The sequence below is a fragment of the Schistocerca cancellata genome, chromosome 2 (genome assembly GCF_023864275.1).
Source record: "Schistocerca cancellata isolate TAMUIC-IGC-003103 chromosome 2, iqSchCanc2.1, whole genome shotgun sequence".
In the NCBI taxonomy this organism is placed as follows: domain Eukaryota; kingdom Metazoa; phylum Arthropoda; class Insecta; order Orthoptera; family Acrididae; genus Schistocerca; species Schistocerca cancellata.
Window position 1 is genome coordinate 1095549246 of NC_064627.1, and position 17206 is coordinate 1095566451.

General features: G+C 31.1%; 1 protein-coding gene across 1 annotated transcript in view; it reads left to right on the forward strand.

The window, feature by feature from the left end:
• Positions 1-17206, forward strand: part of LOC126161245 (serpin B6-like) — a 155958-nt gene that overhangs the window by 89647 nt on the left and 49105 nt on the right. The window lies entirely within an intron of this gene.

Genomic DNA, 17206 nt, shown 5'->3' on the forward strand with positions numbered 1-17206 from the left:
ATATTTCGCTCTAATGCCATTGCTATACGAAAATTATAAATGAAATTTATTTACTTTTAAATAAATGACAAACTGACATACCGTGGAGCAGTTCGCCAGAACTTGCAGTGTCACATGCAATGGCTGAATACATACAGCAGACAACCGTCCAATACTGTGAAGCCTGCACACTTCTACGGGCCCTTGATTCATTTAGCTGCCTTTGCCAATGTCGACAAATTCAGATATTCAGTAGTATATCTGCGGCAGTTCTGGTGCAAAGAGCATTTCCGAGTCAAATTTCAAATTCACAAATCCAGAACTCCCCGATCCCCCCCCCCCCCCACAACCTAAAAAATAAATTCCCCATATCACAAAATTCAAGTTCTCTACCTCTCATTATAAAAATTTTACAACTGTTAAATTTTGTTCTCTATGAATTACAGCTGCCAAACCACATTTTCCCATCTCAAAAAATCAAATTAAATTTTATCTTTTTTAAACAATTTTGAAACCACCATATTTTATTCTCTATAAATGCAAACAACCAAATCTTGAAGATACAAGTCAACTGAAAACGTTTCAATAAAAAAATTCAAATTTCCTCCTCTCTAAGTACAGTGGAAAAAGATGACTAACGAAGTTGGGCTGTTTGAGAGCCAAGAAAATTACTGTATAGGAAAGCAGGGCTTGGATTTAAGACGTAGAAAATTATTGTAAAGAAAATGGTTACTCAAATGTAAGTCAAAACGATTTTTTGTAATTTATCAACTACTTTAATAGGAAAGAAGTGAAGAAAAAATGAGGAAGGAGGAATTAAATTATATAAAAAAGTTAACTGTGATCAACAGCTGAAACACAAAAATTGAAGAATTATTACAAGTTTAGAAAGAAAAACTCGACTGATCTTATTGTAAGCTGTATGGCATTAAAAACAATATTGGCAGCGATGATTTGGGTGAAAAAACTAAAAGAAATTAACCAAATCTGAAAAGGAAAAAAAATAATAATTAATCTAAATTTAGAAAAGACCAATTATTTGATCTTATCAAAGGAACTGAAGTTAAAATTACTAACGATGTCGATTTGAGTAAAAACTCTTTAGACGGACATCATCCAATTTGCAAAAAGAAAAATTAAAAAATTATTCTAAACTAATAAACAACCATTAATCGATCTTATCAAAATATCTGACAGCAAAATTATTAAGAACATCAATGACAATGGTCTTCACAAGCATCTAGTAGATGAATATCAAGAAATTAAGCAAAAAAATTATCAGAAAAATCTTCCTGGTTTAAATTTTCTAGGTGATGAAGATTTTTTCAAATCACCCAAATAAGTTTACAGAAAACGTTCAGCTTTCGAATCAAGAATAATAACTTATGGATTCGATAATATTGATAATATTGTGGAAACAAGAATTTTTTAGTCAAATTAAAGAAGAAATAGTCACTAAATTAAAGAATATTTTAAGACAAAGAAGATCAATTAAAGTTAACACGAAATTTTATTTTAGTTTTAAAATACAAGAATTTAACTTTAAAAACATCTAATCAAGTTTTATTCAGAACAACAGGTTTAGAAGAATATTACCAAATTCAACATATAAACTAATAACTGAAATCTAAGAAATGCCAAGGATTAAAATCTGGTTGGTCTTTATTTAATATAGACCATTTAGAGTTACATGTTAATAGACATAACCCAATTTATGATTCATCATATATCGATTTAACAAAAGCAATTAAAGATAAAAAAGCTGTAGTTAATGGAAAAAATACAGACCAAAAATTGTTTCTGTGGGCTATAAAATTACCACTACATCCTGTAGAATATGATGCAGAAAGAGTTAATAAATGTAAAAATATTGGACTAGAATTAGATGCAATTTTTCGAAAAGACCAAATTAATTTTCCAGTTCGGTTAACATATATTCCAAAATTTGAGATGAAATCTGATATTTCAATTAATGTTTATGCGTATGAAAGAAGAGCAGAAGAAGCAGAAAAAATTATTGTATAACCTCTTTACCATACTAAAAATAAACAGGAAAAACATGTAAATCATCTTTTAATTAGAGAAGAAAATAATTCACATTATTGTTGGATAAAACTCTATCTAGATTAATTAGAGTACAAACATCGAAAAATGGACATCAAATTTATCTTCATGATCGATGTGTAAGATATTTTTATTCACAAGAAAAATTAGACATTCATGGAAACGATTGTAAAGAACATAAAGTAGTAAAAATAGATATGCCTTTTAAAGGTAAAAAAATTGGATTTGGAAATTATCATCATTTATTAAGAGTCCCTTTTTCATTTACACAGATCTACACAGATTTCACGATTTATCAGCCAAATGCCAAAAACCTTATATCAATAATATCAAAAACATTTGCCAATTTCATTCAGTTATGTTAACTATTCTAATGGTGACGATAAAAATTCAGTTATATACGTAGGTGAATATGCAGCACAAAAATTCGTTTACATGTGGAAAAAAGAACCAAGAGAAATTGTTAGAATATATAAAAAAACGTTCCAATGAAACTGACTAAAGGAGATTTTATCAATTTTAAAAATTCAGAACTCTGCCACATTTATAACAAGAATTTGATTTTGATGATAAGAAATAGATCATTGTCATTTAACAGGAAAATATCATGGAGGTGAATATGAAGATTTCCATCTTAATTACAAAAATCCCAACTTTCTTCCAGTTTATATTCACAATTGAACAAATTATGATATACATTTGCTTATCAAAGATTGGCAATAGATAAGAAAGAAAGTGATACAATTCCAAATAATAAACAAAAATATAATTGTTTTAGTAAAAGTATTGAAGATGGATTAACATAAAGAGTTTTGGATAAATTTAAATTTATGGCTTCAAGCACTGAGAAATTATCTTCTAAACTCATAAAAGAACGATTTAGAGAAACAGAAAAACATGTTGAAGGCGAACAACTAGATTTAATAATTAAAAAACCAGTTTATCCTTATCAATATATGGACTCAGAAAAAAATTGAAAGAAACAAAATTGCCCAAAAAAGAATGCTTTTATTCAAGACAATATTTCTGATGGTAACCACAAAAAACCAAAAGCAGTCTGGAAAAAATTCAGTATCAAAAATTTGGATTACTATACAAGAATATAAAATAAATCTGATGTTTTAACTTTAGCAGATATCTTCGAAAATTTTAGAGAGACATGCATTAAATCTTATAAACTAGGTCCATCTAGTATTTTATGGTTCCTGGACTAATTTAGGATTCTATGTTAAAAATGACTAAAATTGAATTGGACCTATTACATGATTATGACTTGATCATGTTTCTTGAAAAAGATATTTGAAGTGGAATTTCTCACAGAATTAAAAATATGCAAAAGCAAATATATGAAAAATTTTGAGCCAAAAAAAAAACAGTCAAATTGTATTGCACATTTAGATGTGAACTGTTTGTATGGTTGTATGTCTCAGTTTTTGCCATTCTGAAATTTCGAGTGGATGGAACCATATCATAGTGCAGAAAAAAATACTTAAAATTCCAGATGATTGTAAATATGGCTATATTTTTGAAGTTGATCGAGAATATCCAAGAAAATTCCATGATTTACATAAAGATTTACCTTTGGCTCCAGAAGGAGGAAGTAACTAACTTAGCACTTTGAACAACAAAGAAAAATATGTCTTACATTATAGAAATTTTAAACAATATTTAAATCTTTGACTAAAATTCACAGAGACATATTTGAACAATCAGGTTTGTTGCAAAAATACATTGACTTCAGAAATGCGAAAAAGGGTAGTCAACGATTTTGAAAAACATTTCTACAAATTGTAGAATTAATTTGTGTTGGGAAGACAATGGAAAATATTAGAAACAGACAAAATATAAAAATTATAACAAATCTATGAATGTATACAATTTATGTATCAAAACCAAATTATGAGCATACTACAGTATTTGCAGAAAATGTAGTGGTAGTTCACATGAAGAAAATAAACAATGTACAATAAACCAATTTATATTGGAATGGGTATTCTAAATATTTCGAAAATAAAACTGTATGATGTACACTTCAATGTTATGTAGCTAAAATATGGGGAAAATATTGATCTACATTGTATGAATACTGATTCTTTCATTTACAATATAATAACTAAAGATTTCTATAAAGACATGAAGACAATGATAGACAAATTTCATACACATGATTATCCAGAAAAAAATATTTATGGAATTCCGCAAGCAAAGAAGAAAGTTTTGGAGAAAATGTAAGAAGGAAATTGTGGAAAAATCATGCAAGAACATGAGAGTTGAAGATAAAAACTGTATGTTCATGGAGTTGGCAAAAAAGAAGAGAAAAAGTCTAAAACAATTAAAAAATCAGTTGTGAAAAATGAAATAACTTTCGATGATTATAAAAAATGTTTAGATGACAAAATAAAGCAACATAGAAAAGAATTAGATGAGATCATTTCGACATTAATTATATACAGTTGAATGTAATAAAATTGTTTAAAGTTCTGACAATGATAAACGAGTTATATTACAAGATGGAATAAATATATTGCCATATGAACATTATGAATTAAAGCCAAAAAAAATAAAACATGAGAAAAGTGATTTATTAAGGGAATTAAACAATTGTGCAGTTGATTAAAATAAAAAAAATATTAATTTTTAATATTTTTCTATGATTTGGTATTTTTTGCTGTGTTTCCAAATTATATGTAAGATACATTTTCCATAAAACATTTAACTTTTCGATAATCGTTGTCTTTATGTTATTGATAAAGCAATGCTAATTTCTCATCTTTTGAATGATATCAGTTATTGACATACTTAGAAGAATTTTCAATTCCCTTTCCACTCTTTTCATGACTTTTATTATGCCAAATATGAACACATACTTTTTGCATCTTTCTTATACAATCTTTACAGCCCAATTTCCATATGAATTTATTTTGTTGGTTTTGAGCACACAATGGACTAATTAAATTCTTTTCTATATAAATGGTGTCGCTTGTGGATCTAAAAAATAAGAAATGCATTTATAACAAAAATGTTTTAATAATTATTTAAGAAAATAACAAACCATGGTTTAAAGCAAAAGATGTGGTTATCCTTTTAACATATAGTGAAACACATAAAAGTCTTAAACATGTTGACAGCAATGATAAAAAATATTAAGAAAGTTTAAAACATACAACTTGGACGCACTAGAAGACAATGAAAAATTCAAGATTTTTACCAATGAAGGAGGTCTTTAGTTTTTTATTTTGTTATTAAAAAAGAAAAAAATTTTAGAAAATGGATTACTTATTATGTTCTGCCATAAATTCACAAACATGGGGAATATGAAATAAAGATTAACGTAAAACAACTTTATGAAGGACAACTAAATCATTTAAAAGAACCGAATAAAATTAAGGATAATTATATAAAAAAGTCAGATGAAATATATGATAAATCTGTAGAAATGCTGCTTGGAAGAAATGAGCAAACAAATACATTATTGCCATATGTTGTGAGACAACTGAAAGTTTAAAATTTAAGACCAACTTTTGTTCTTTTGAGATTAAGAAATTTTAGTTATGGAAACTATCTCATCTGAGCACAATTTAAAAATGCATAAAAGCGAATAGATGTTATCAGAAATGCACACCAAAACTGTGATGAATATTTGAGAATTTATATCAATGAATGACGGAAACTTTAAGAACTATTTGCTGTAAAAATCATTTCAACTCTTTGGCTTAATAATGAACAGAACATTTGCATGAAGATATCAATAATTTAGCAGACATTTTAGAATATGAAACTAAATTTCCAATTTCTTTTTACATCACTAAATTTTAAATAACATTTATAAAAATTTTATATACATCTAGTAGACAAAATTTATGGAAAGCATCATTTCATTCAATCAACTTAAATTTAAAATCCTCAAATCATTTTGACATTAATTCGTTTTCTAACCTTTATTTAAATATAAAAATAAATTGTATCATCTTTCATGAAACAGTAAGCATAATTAATATTATGTTCGATGCCAAACATGTTTAATGTTTCAATAACACTGTCTATTTATGTACAAAATGTTTCATTAACATTTTAAAATATTACATTCGCTTTATTTACCCAAAAATTATGTGAATTATGAGAACGCTGCCATTTAAAAATACTTTATCTCCTTTCTTTCTAAAAAGTTTCTCAACACGGTAAACATCTGGAAAATTCGTATCCGTTACTTCTTGTTTGTAAGAATGTCTATCAACATCTTTCAAATTATATGTGATTGGGTTGGAGAGAATTACATCTTCAATTTCGAAAATTTCTGTTGACCAATTAACAGTGTACTCTTTCCCAAAAATTCATTTCAATTTGCTAATTCTCACTTTATTGCCAATTTTAAATTTGGCTTCAACATCTAGCAAATTTTTTATGTATACAGTTTTCAGTAAGGCTTTTTTTCTTTATTTACATTTTTCAGGGCCATTTTATAGTTGAATGTCTTGAGTTGTTGTATTCATCAACTAATTTCGAAGCTAGTTCAGTCCATTTATAATTTCCCTGAGGAGCAAATTTCTTCCACATTTTTTCTTTCGATGTTCTATTAAATCGTTCAACAACAAATGCTTTTAATTTCCTAGAAGTTGAATAATGATTCATGTCAAATTTTTCATTAACTCTTGAAATTCTTTGTTATACAATTATTTGCCATTACCTGTTGCAAAATGTTTGCCGATTGAGCGATGAATATTTTTTCCAAACATTCAACTACATAAGATTATCATAAACACTTACTGAAATATCAAGTCATTAACCCATAATTATTTACCTTAATTTTGGCCAACTACAATAACTTTTTTAAAAATAAATTTGTACTCGAAATTATGAAGTTTTTGTTCTCCTCCGGTCATAAAAATAAATTTAGTTATTTGTTTATCATATACTTTCTCTTTAAGATTGCTTAAATCGTTCAAGTATGGAGTTAAATCGCCTTTTGAAAAGTAATCTGATAAAACTTTCTCAATACCTTACTCAGAATAAAAATTCTGAAACATAGTTAACACATTTGCATATTGTTGTTTAGATTCTGAAATCTTTTACTAATCCCATCCAAATCATGAAGGGGATCGTTAATATTATCAATTCTTGTATTTTTTAAAATCAACATAATAATCAGCAGGTTTAAAAGCTTTATTTAATTCTTTCTGAAATTATTTAATTACAGTATGTATGTTTTGAGTCTACTGGTGTTTGAGAATATTCGATTTGTGACTGAAAATCTTCAAATTGTGAATGTAATTCGTTATTGATTTGTGGCTCTGATCGAATTTTTTCCAAAAATATCCATTTCGTAAATTTAAAATATCATTTTAAAATATTTTTGCCTGACAGTTTTAAAACACATAGACACAAATGTCAACAAATTATTTCATCAAAATTTTTATTCTCTCAGTATTTTATACACATTATTCCTTCTCAAATAGTTAAGTAGTTGTTTTGGAACGTTTCCCCATTTGAATCAAAAACAATTTTTTGTCCTTAGTCTTATAACACTAAAACCAATGAGTTCCAACATGATCAACAGTATCTAAATTTGCTATTCCACTTTCTAAGTTTTTCAGTTCATTATCAGTTAATCATCAAAACACCTTATAAAAGATTAAAAATTAACTGTTTAAGTAGTTTTCTATACCAAAATTAGATAATGGTGCATTAAATTTTTCGATTACTTCTTTGATATATTTCTACTTCTTTCATTCCAGTGCCCTTCTTTTTTTCCATTTCCAAATTGTCTTCTATTTTTCCAAATGTTTATCAGCTTTCTTGCAATTGCTGCAGATCCGCTAGCTAATGAGGCAATTATTCCAAGATAAGATATAGCTGCTAAAATTAATGGTAGAAAAACTGCTATCATGTTTCGTTGGTCCAGCTCCTTTCAAATTTTATCTGATTTTGGCAGTTTTTTGCCATTTTGAAGCAAAGTATAATCGATCGAAAAGTTGTTCATTTATATAGATTAAAAATTAATAAAAAACTTTATAATCCCTATCCATTTTTATCAACTTCCAGGCTCATTCCTAATTTTCGTTATCCATACATAATTCTTGTAACTGCTGTTGGACTATAAAAATTATAGCCTGGAAGATGCATTTCATATGGCAATTCGTTAATCAACGTCTTTACTCTTCCTTCTCCCTATTTTTCTTTTTTCCAAAATGTATGTGGTAAATTATTCAAAAATCTGATTAAACATGGAATATCTTTAGGATTGTTGATAATGAGATCACTAAATTTGTTTTTCAACATTTTTGTTATGTCACCTTTCTCAATATGATGATTTTTATTTCTTGTTAATCCTTCACTATGAATAACTGCTAAGGTGAGTTAATTGACGAACATCATCCATCCAGACACAGAACTGGTTTTTATGAATATTTTTTCACTAACACTTAATCAAATATTTATCTATATCTGAATACAGAACTTTTTTGGAAGGATAAGGATCGAAAATTTCTGTTATCAACTATTTGTATTTATTATATTTACTTTATTGTGTTTTATTTGGATTATCATCAGAATTTAATGCTCCTGAGTGAATCAATGCATATGCAACAGAACCTGTAAATAGATTATTCACATCATCCACAGAAACTTTTTTGTTAACAGACTCATTAATCCATGAGTTCCTTCCTATATTCCATAGTCAATAGTTAATTAATCTCCTTCAAATTTCACTGGAAATTTACCAACAAAATCAAAAACACCAACAGGACATAATCCAAAAACTTTATCTTCTCTATAATTGATAAATTCTAAAATTACTTCACTTTTTTTAACTTCTTTTTCTTTTGATTCTTATCTTCCTTCTTCATAATCCTATTCACTTGATGTGTAATCTCTTATCGCTTTCATAATGTTTCATTGTAGGAATATCATTAAGTTCTTCAAAATAATGTTGATTATAAGGAACCATTTGTTTTTCTACTTCTCTATTTTCTTCAATTGTTTTTAAAACTTTATCACCTAAAAATTCAATTCTTTCTTTAACTTTTTCTACTGTATCGATAACTGGTTGATCTTTTTTAAATTTTTTGTATTCTGTTTTTGGTTGTTTTTCCCATTTCTTAAATTCTTCCTTTATTTGTGCTTTTATTTTTTTCTTTTGTCTCTATTTTAACAACTTCTCGATCGTATATTGCAAAAATTTATTAAGAATAAATTATAATTGTTTTTATTTTGCATTCATTGTATATGTTTATTGTTCAATGCTTAAGTTTCTCGTTTGCATTCATCATTTATGTTCATCATTTTATGTTTATTGTTTATGTTCAACATTCAAAAAAAAAACCTTAATTTCTTCTCTATGTTTACCTTAAATAAGTTTTCATGACATCAATCGTGAGAAAATGATCAATCGTGAGAAAATGGGATTTATCTTTATTTTAACATCTACTACATTATTCATTAAATTCACAGACCAATAAGTTGCCTACAACAAATTCATGATAAATATGATTTTGTATCATATTATCTAAAAATATTTAAAAATTTAGATTACCTCTAACTGTTTCAGTATTTTTTAATATGTTTGACTTAAAAATAATCTGTTCCTTTGTCTTCCTCTAGTAAAATATTCTCTAACTATATCCTGATCCTGATGGAGGAAGTCATCAAACATAAGTGAATTTTTTTCACATTCATCTAATGGACTAATTTCATCATTATTTTCATAAAACTAAGAATTTTCTTTACTTTTTTCTTCAATTTTTTCACATATTTTTATAAATTCTTGGTGTTGGTTGATACAGACTTTTTGAATAAACATATAAATGATTAATTTTTTCCAGTTTTATCATTGAAGTGCTAAAATATAATTATCAATCATTAATGTTGTTATTCCACATCCATGTGATCCAGTACTTGCTCATCAGATTGAATATGGTATATGTTTACCATGTTTGCGTTTTAATTTATGTTCATTCAAAAAATCCAAATATTCACACTACAGCAAATGAAATTTTAAATAGAATCATCTTTGAAAATGATTAAAAAATATATATGGATATAAGAAAAAATATAGCAAGAGTGCTAGGATTTAATAATCAAGTTATTGAGCCTAATAAAAAAAGTGTTGCTAATAATGTTCTTAAAATTGTTCCATTTGAGATAGTAAATGTAAATTTTAATTTGGCTGATGGAATGTTTCTTAAACATAATGACCATTTTCATGAAGAAACTAATATATTGCTTTATTTAGACCAAATTCTGAATTTGTATATCCAATAATTTTTCATCCTATAAAGATTCCAATTTTCGATACTATTCAAAATTTAGAGATAATGATACCTGAGAAAAATGATTGACTTCAATGGCGCTTGTGTAACTGTGGTTTTAAAAATAAATTAATATTTTTCTCCATTAAAACATGAACCAAATCGAGAGTTATCAATTTTACTCATTTCCTATGAATTAAAAGACTAGAAATAATCTAAATTTCCCCAAAAATGAGACTGAAATTAATATTGAGGTGGTTGGCTTCATCCTAATTGCTCACAACCTTACATGACTTTTGATATTGAAACTTCCTGGCAGATTAAAACTGTGTGCCTGACCGAGACTCGAACTCGGGACTCCGCCTCAGGGTGATAATCTCATTCTGGAAACATCCCCCAGGCTGTGGCTAAGCCATGTCTCCGCAATATCCTTTCTTTCGGGAGTGCTAGTTCTGCAAGGTTTGCAGGAGAGCTTCTGGTAAGTTTGGAAGGTAGACAGAAGTAAAGCTGTGAGTACCGGGTGTTAGTCGTGCTTTGGTAGCTCAGATGGTACAGCACTTGCCCATGAAAGGCAAAGGTCCCGAGTTCGAGTCTCGCTCGGGCACACAGTTTTAATCTGCCAGGAAGTTTCATATCAGTGCACACTCTGCTGCAGAGTGAAAATCTCATTCTGGACTTTTGATATTGTTCATTCAGAAAGAACTGATTTTTCTGCATATGATGGAAAATAAAATGTTAAACTGATTGATAATTATATCTTAAAGCAGTTCGGCATTATTACAATTAAAAAAGGAATAATATTTTATCTAGAATCGAACATCCTTTTATTTCTTCTTCAGACCTTATCACTTCTCTTTTGAATGAATTAAATACGGAAGGACATTTTTAACAATGGAAAAGTTTATACTAAGCATAATGAAGTTATTTATCCACTAGAATTATTTGGTTGATTTTTAAAGATAATAAGGAAATTCTGTTTGAAGGTGATTTAACTGTAATTTTTACTTGGAGTTCGAAAAAAGATAAAAAAATTGTATTCTTCATTGGACTACTGAAAATAATAATTCTACTCTTCCAAAAGAAGGGAAAATTGTAAAAGTTATGGACATTTGTGTTCCTGTTATGAAATATGAACCAGAATTTTCAGTTGAGCTATAACAAGAATGACTTAAAAATACAAAACAATTGAATTGTTTGGATTACAAGGAAAAAGAAATTTTGAACTAGGTATTACTGATTACTGTATTTCAACAGAATGTGATATGCCTTGCTTTATTTTTATTCTTTCCCAAACGAATCGAGAAAAATAATCAAATGCTTGATTCTTCTTTATTTGATGATGGAAAATTACAAAACACATATGTTAAAAATGGAAGAGATGTTTTTCCGCAAGAATTGTGGAATTGTGATCCATGAAGTACCTTTTTGAAGGCTTATGATACTTTCCGTAATTTTAAAAGATTAACTCACTTAATGATGTAAATGTGAGTCCTTTCCATTTTGTTCAACATTATCCAATTTATGTAATAAATATATCTAGAAGAATAAATGTAGTAACTACTCAAAAAACAACAATGAAATTATTTGCATTCTTTAATGTAAATATTCCATATGACAATTCCATGTATTATTATGCATGTAAAAAGAATTTAACTTACGATTCACAACGCAGAAAGTTTACTGAAAATTTTTAAACTGAAAACTTGACTTCTTCAGAAAATTAAAATGTTTCCCAAATGCAAGCATTTGGATAACATTTTAATTTTTTTTATTCTTAGTTTTTATAATTTTTTATTTTTTAAATTCTTTTTCTAAATAAATAAAAATGTCAATGAGCAGTAGCACTGGAAATCTTATTAATTGAACTCAACAAGTAATGGGTGTTCAGAATTCTTCACAAAATTATCAGAATTAAAAAAGCATGAATCATATGAAATTTAAAATGCAGAAATTTTGACAACTAAATTTGGAGGTGAGATATTAGTTTTAGATGAAAAATATATAATTATTGTTCCAGCTCGATATACTGAAATATTTAAAAATGATGATAAATTAGATAAACTTGTATGATTAAATGTTGTTTATCATGGTAGAAAAGTAAATTTTTTTTTACTTTTAATTACATTTTTTGCATTGATTTTCTAAGCTCTTGAACAGCTCAACTTTGTTCATCATGTTTTTGTAAACGATTTTTAATTTTTCGATATGAGGCCATTATATTTTTTGGTTTGGGGGCGGGGTAATGAGAAATTTAATTCTAGGTTTGCACACTTGACATTTGGCTTGGGATACTCTTTGCACCAGAACTGGCATAGATTTACTACTGCTTTCATAGCATGCCGATTGACAATAGTGTAGTGAATTTCAGAGAACAGTGACATGTGCATCCATTTCCCAGCAGAGTATGTACTTGCAGTGTGAACATTACAGTAGTGTTACCATCCATATAATAGTGTGCATCTTGTATTGTAAATCCTCAGAAATCTCTTGGCTTATATGGGGCCAGGGTACATTAAAAAGACTTACCTTTTAAAGTGACAAAACGTTCTAAGCACCATAAGAATCAAATACAAAACAATATGTACTCTCTGAGAGCAGTAACCAATAAATCTGCTCCATTCATATATGAATCCGCATTTGTAACCAGTTCAGTATCAGTTCATGAAACGTTTCTTCAAACAACCTGCTGCATGTGTACTAGCCATTTCATCCACTGGGCCACTTTACACTGTTACTTAGACAACCATCAGTTACGGTAGCAGTCTTCGAAACTGCATAAATTGTAGCTAATAGTAGCTATATCATCTGCAGAGTCTCCACCAAATTTTGAGTATTTTGCTTACTCTTCTGTAACTTCTCCCCAGCAGTTCATTAGATGAACAGCCAGGACTTAATCTGCGATGGAACTATGCCAGCTCTATAACATTGTTGTTATGTTAGAGATCTAAAAGAAATATACACGACTCTCAGTGTGATCGTTCGGACTCAAAAAACCAACCAAAAGTGAGTAAATAAAAAGCCTGTAGCACTGAAGTGTGTGCAAAAATAGTTTTCGTCATATCGCGTATTTTCAGTAATAATCCGACGTACATGTGCACTGTTAACGGAAATAATTTGTATTACCTTAGCAGCTAACTTTTTCGAGATAATTTATGAAAAAATATTATCTGAAATGTCCGTTCGTCATTAGGAGAAGCATTTCACAGCATACAGCCACCAAAAGTGAATATAACTAGCAATCGAATTCATGACTCTCTCTTCCTTGCATGTGCAGTGTGGAAGAAAACTAGCTACAAATATGCTCACAAACGACTGCCGTCTTGATTTTACACTTTATAACGCAGGAAATGTTACTGTGAACTGGACGTTCATCATTTACATTGGGAGAGTAGATCTGCAAAAATGCTAGCTTAACACAGGGCCCAATGTAAAGGGGAGAGTGCCTCAAGGGCTCCGGTAAAAATTCATACCATCACTCACCTGCTCGGCAATATCTCAAGCCTACCGACTTAGAAACATAAAAGTAGTATTCGTACTTGTCATAGAAGCTATTCCGTATATATTAATTCCAATGAAATCGATAGCCTAAATAGTGTAATAGGCAGAATTTAAGACTAGTGATGTCTGTACTTACCAGTGTTACTCTAAGGATAACTTTTTGCGCTCAGATTCCTCGCATCGAAACAAGAAAAACAGCTTCATGAAATTAGTCTGTAGATCTTACTTTTTCACTATTCTGATGTAATAATGAGTGGAAAATTACCGTTTAGTAACAAATACATACCAAAACTACAGCCTTCAGTATTGTTAACGAAAATAACAAAACTGCAATCTTCAGTATTAACAAAAATAACAAAATTATAGCCTTCAGTGTTATTTTCCATCATCATTTGGAAATATTGCACTAAAGTGATAAACATTATGAGACAGCGATATGGACAGATGGCGGTAGTATCGCGTGCACGAGCTATAAATCGGCAGAGCATTGGGGGATCTGTCATTTGGACTCAGGTGATTCATGTGAAAAGGATTCCGACGTAGTTTTAACAGCACGACGGGAATTGACAGAATTTCGACGCGGAATGTTAGTTTCAGCTATACGCATGGGACATTTCATTTCGGAAATCGTTAGGGAATTCAGTATTCCGAGAATCATGATGTCCAGAGCGTGACGAGAATATCAAATTTCAGGCATTACCTCTCACCACGGACAAGGCAGTGACCGACGGCCTTCACTTGACGACCGAGAACACCGGAGAGTTATCAGTGCTTATAGAAAAGCAACACTGTTTGAAATAACGGACGGTAGAAATCAGTGTGGGACGTATGACAAACGTATCCGTTAGGACAGTGCGGCGAAATCTTGAGTTAGCGGGCAGCAGACGACAGACGTGTCTTTAATGGGAGGTTTACTACCTTTTGGTTCAAAAAATCTATTTTTTTATAATTGCATTTTTGGATTCATAAAAGTGTTTAGAATCCACCACTGAAACGGTTTTTCCGAATACGGAAAGGAAATGTTTGCTATTCGCAACTGAACAAAAAATGCACCTGCCTGAAATCGGCGTTTTTCACTCACCAGTTCTTTGCTTTCGGAGGACGAGTTGTTGTACCAGTGCTTGGGAGGGAACACACAAAATTCAAATGAATGTTTGAACGCGTGTGTTGGAAGTTAGCCCCCAAGTATTTGCATTCTGGTGGGAAGACTGTAGAGATTGCGACTTTCCTGGCAGTGAGCGGCCTCAATGAAGGTTATTCAGCAATTTTGAAGACCGTGACAATGATGGACGTCACCCTGGGACTCTATTCGACGCAGTTCACAAGCATTCGGATGACCACCGGATTCAAGCGGCCGAAAACCGCTTGTCACCGGCCATACGAGCGGCTCTGGAGCAGCCCTGGATGATCCAGATGGAGCAGAACGCCCTCTATGAGGAAGAGGGAGGCCTAGTTTATGGACCCTGAATAGCAGATTGAACGTACGTTGCATAATATTGCATTTATATGTAGTCAAAACTTCAAACGCGTTTTTATCGAAATGGCTTTTTTTTTTAATCGCGTGGCACTGTAACTTCAAATCTACTGAATTCACTGGCATTGATTCTTTGTTTCCGAGGAAGCTAACTGAATTGTCTAGGAGTTGTACAACTTTTATTCCGACCCATCAGCTATAAATATTTTTACTTGGCCGACGAAGTAGAAAAATCGATGAAAAAACCCTATTTTTTTCAAATGGCCGCCATTTTGTTTCCTATGGTCCAAATAACTTAAGCGAGGTAAAGCTCCTAAAGAATCTTATATACTTCGATAACGTCAGCTCAATTTTGAGTTCAGACGAGCCGGATGACCTGTGACATTCCGCGCGTGGAGGTCTACATCGAAATTTAGTTTCGTTCAGACGGCAATTACGCCTTTGCTCTTCGACATTTCCGGTCGAAAAAGTTCCAGTTTGTAGAGGAAATATCAATAATCATTTTGACCAAATTTGACATTGATATCTATAACACATCCAGTGAAAAAAAAATTCTCAAAGAACATACTTTTTTCGGGCCAAAGATAGTAAACCTCCCCTCAACAGCACAACATCGCCTGCAGCCCGTCTCTTGAGCTAGGGACCATATCGGTTGGACCCTACACTTCTGGAAAACCGTGGCCTGGTCAGATGAGTCCCCGATTTCAATTGGTAAGAGCTGATGGTAGGGCTCAAGTGTAACGGAGACCCCAAGAAGCTGTGGACTTAAGTTGTCTTCAAGACACTGCGCAATAATGGTGTGAGTCGTTTTTACGTGGAATGGACTGGGTCCTCTGGTCAGATGTAACCGATCATTGACTGAAAATGGTTATGTTGGGCACTTAGAGACCATCTGCAGCCATTCATTGACTTCATGTTCCCAAACAATGATGTCATCACACCGTGCTACAGTTGTTAGAGATTGGTTGCAAGAACACTTTGGACAATTTGGGCGAATGATCTGGCCATTCAGATCACCGACATGAAACGTACCGATCATTTATGAGACGTAATCGCGACGCGAGTTCGTGCACAACGTGGCTCAATTTTTCTGCAGGGGACTTCCAACTATTTATTGAGTCGGTGCCATGTCCAACTGCTGCACTACTCCAGGCAAAAGGAGGTCCGACACGATATTAAGAGGTATCGCATGACTTGTCACCTCAGTTTATATTCTTGGTTGGAAACAACGTCTGAAGTGCGAGATGCACTTACACCGCAAAACTTTCACATACCGGTCCAAGCCTTTCTCTGCCACTTATCACTTCTTGCACACCGTCTATTAACTGTTAAAGTGAAAAATGCCGAGCTGCATCGCTGATAAGAGAATGCGTTGAACTGTAGGTCCCTCCATAACTGGCTTCGTGAGTCAGTTCAAAGATGGGGGGAAAGACAGTTACATACCACCTCCAACAGGAACGTCCCTGATAAATCTCTGTGCTGTTCAAAACAGCCATCGGATTGATGATTGTGTTAATTCTTGGCCGTAGTTCCACAAGCGGAATATCATGAAATGGCGTCCCGCGTCATTAAGGACCCGTTATATTACACTGACTGAAAATAATCTGTGCTGTCCTCACGCAATCTTTTAGGCAAACAGACCATCCGCCTGTAGACGATCACCTCATGTAGTGCGTGGTTATGTCATTTCGACTGATCAAGAATCCTACTGACTAACAATCAAGTTCCCGCTTACCTCAAGCCAGCTGGTAACTATAAAGTTCTGATACCTCAAATTGATACATTCACCCTTCACCATCATCCCTGAAAGTTTCATACATCATGGAATCACCCTGTATACCTAAGTGAGACTTAATTCCTTACTAGGTACGAATGTACAATAATTATTTTGGTTACCTTCTTATTGGTATATATTCCAAGTCGATAAGATATTTTTGTTGTTTCTGCA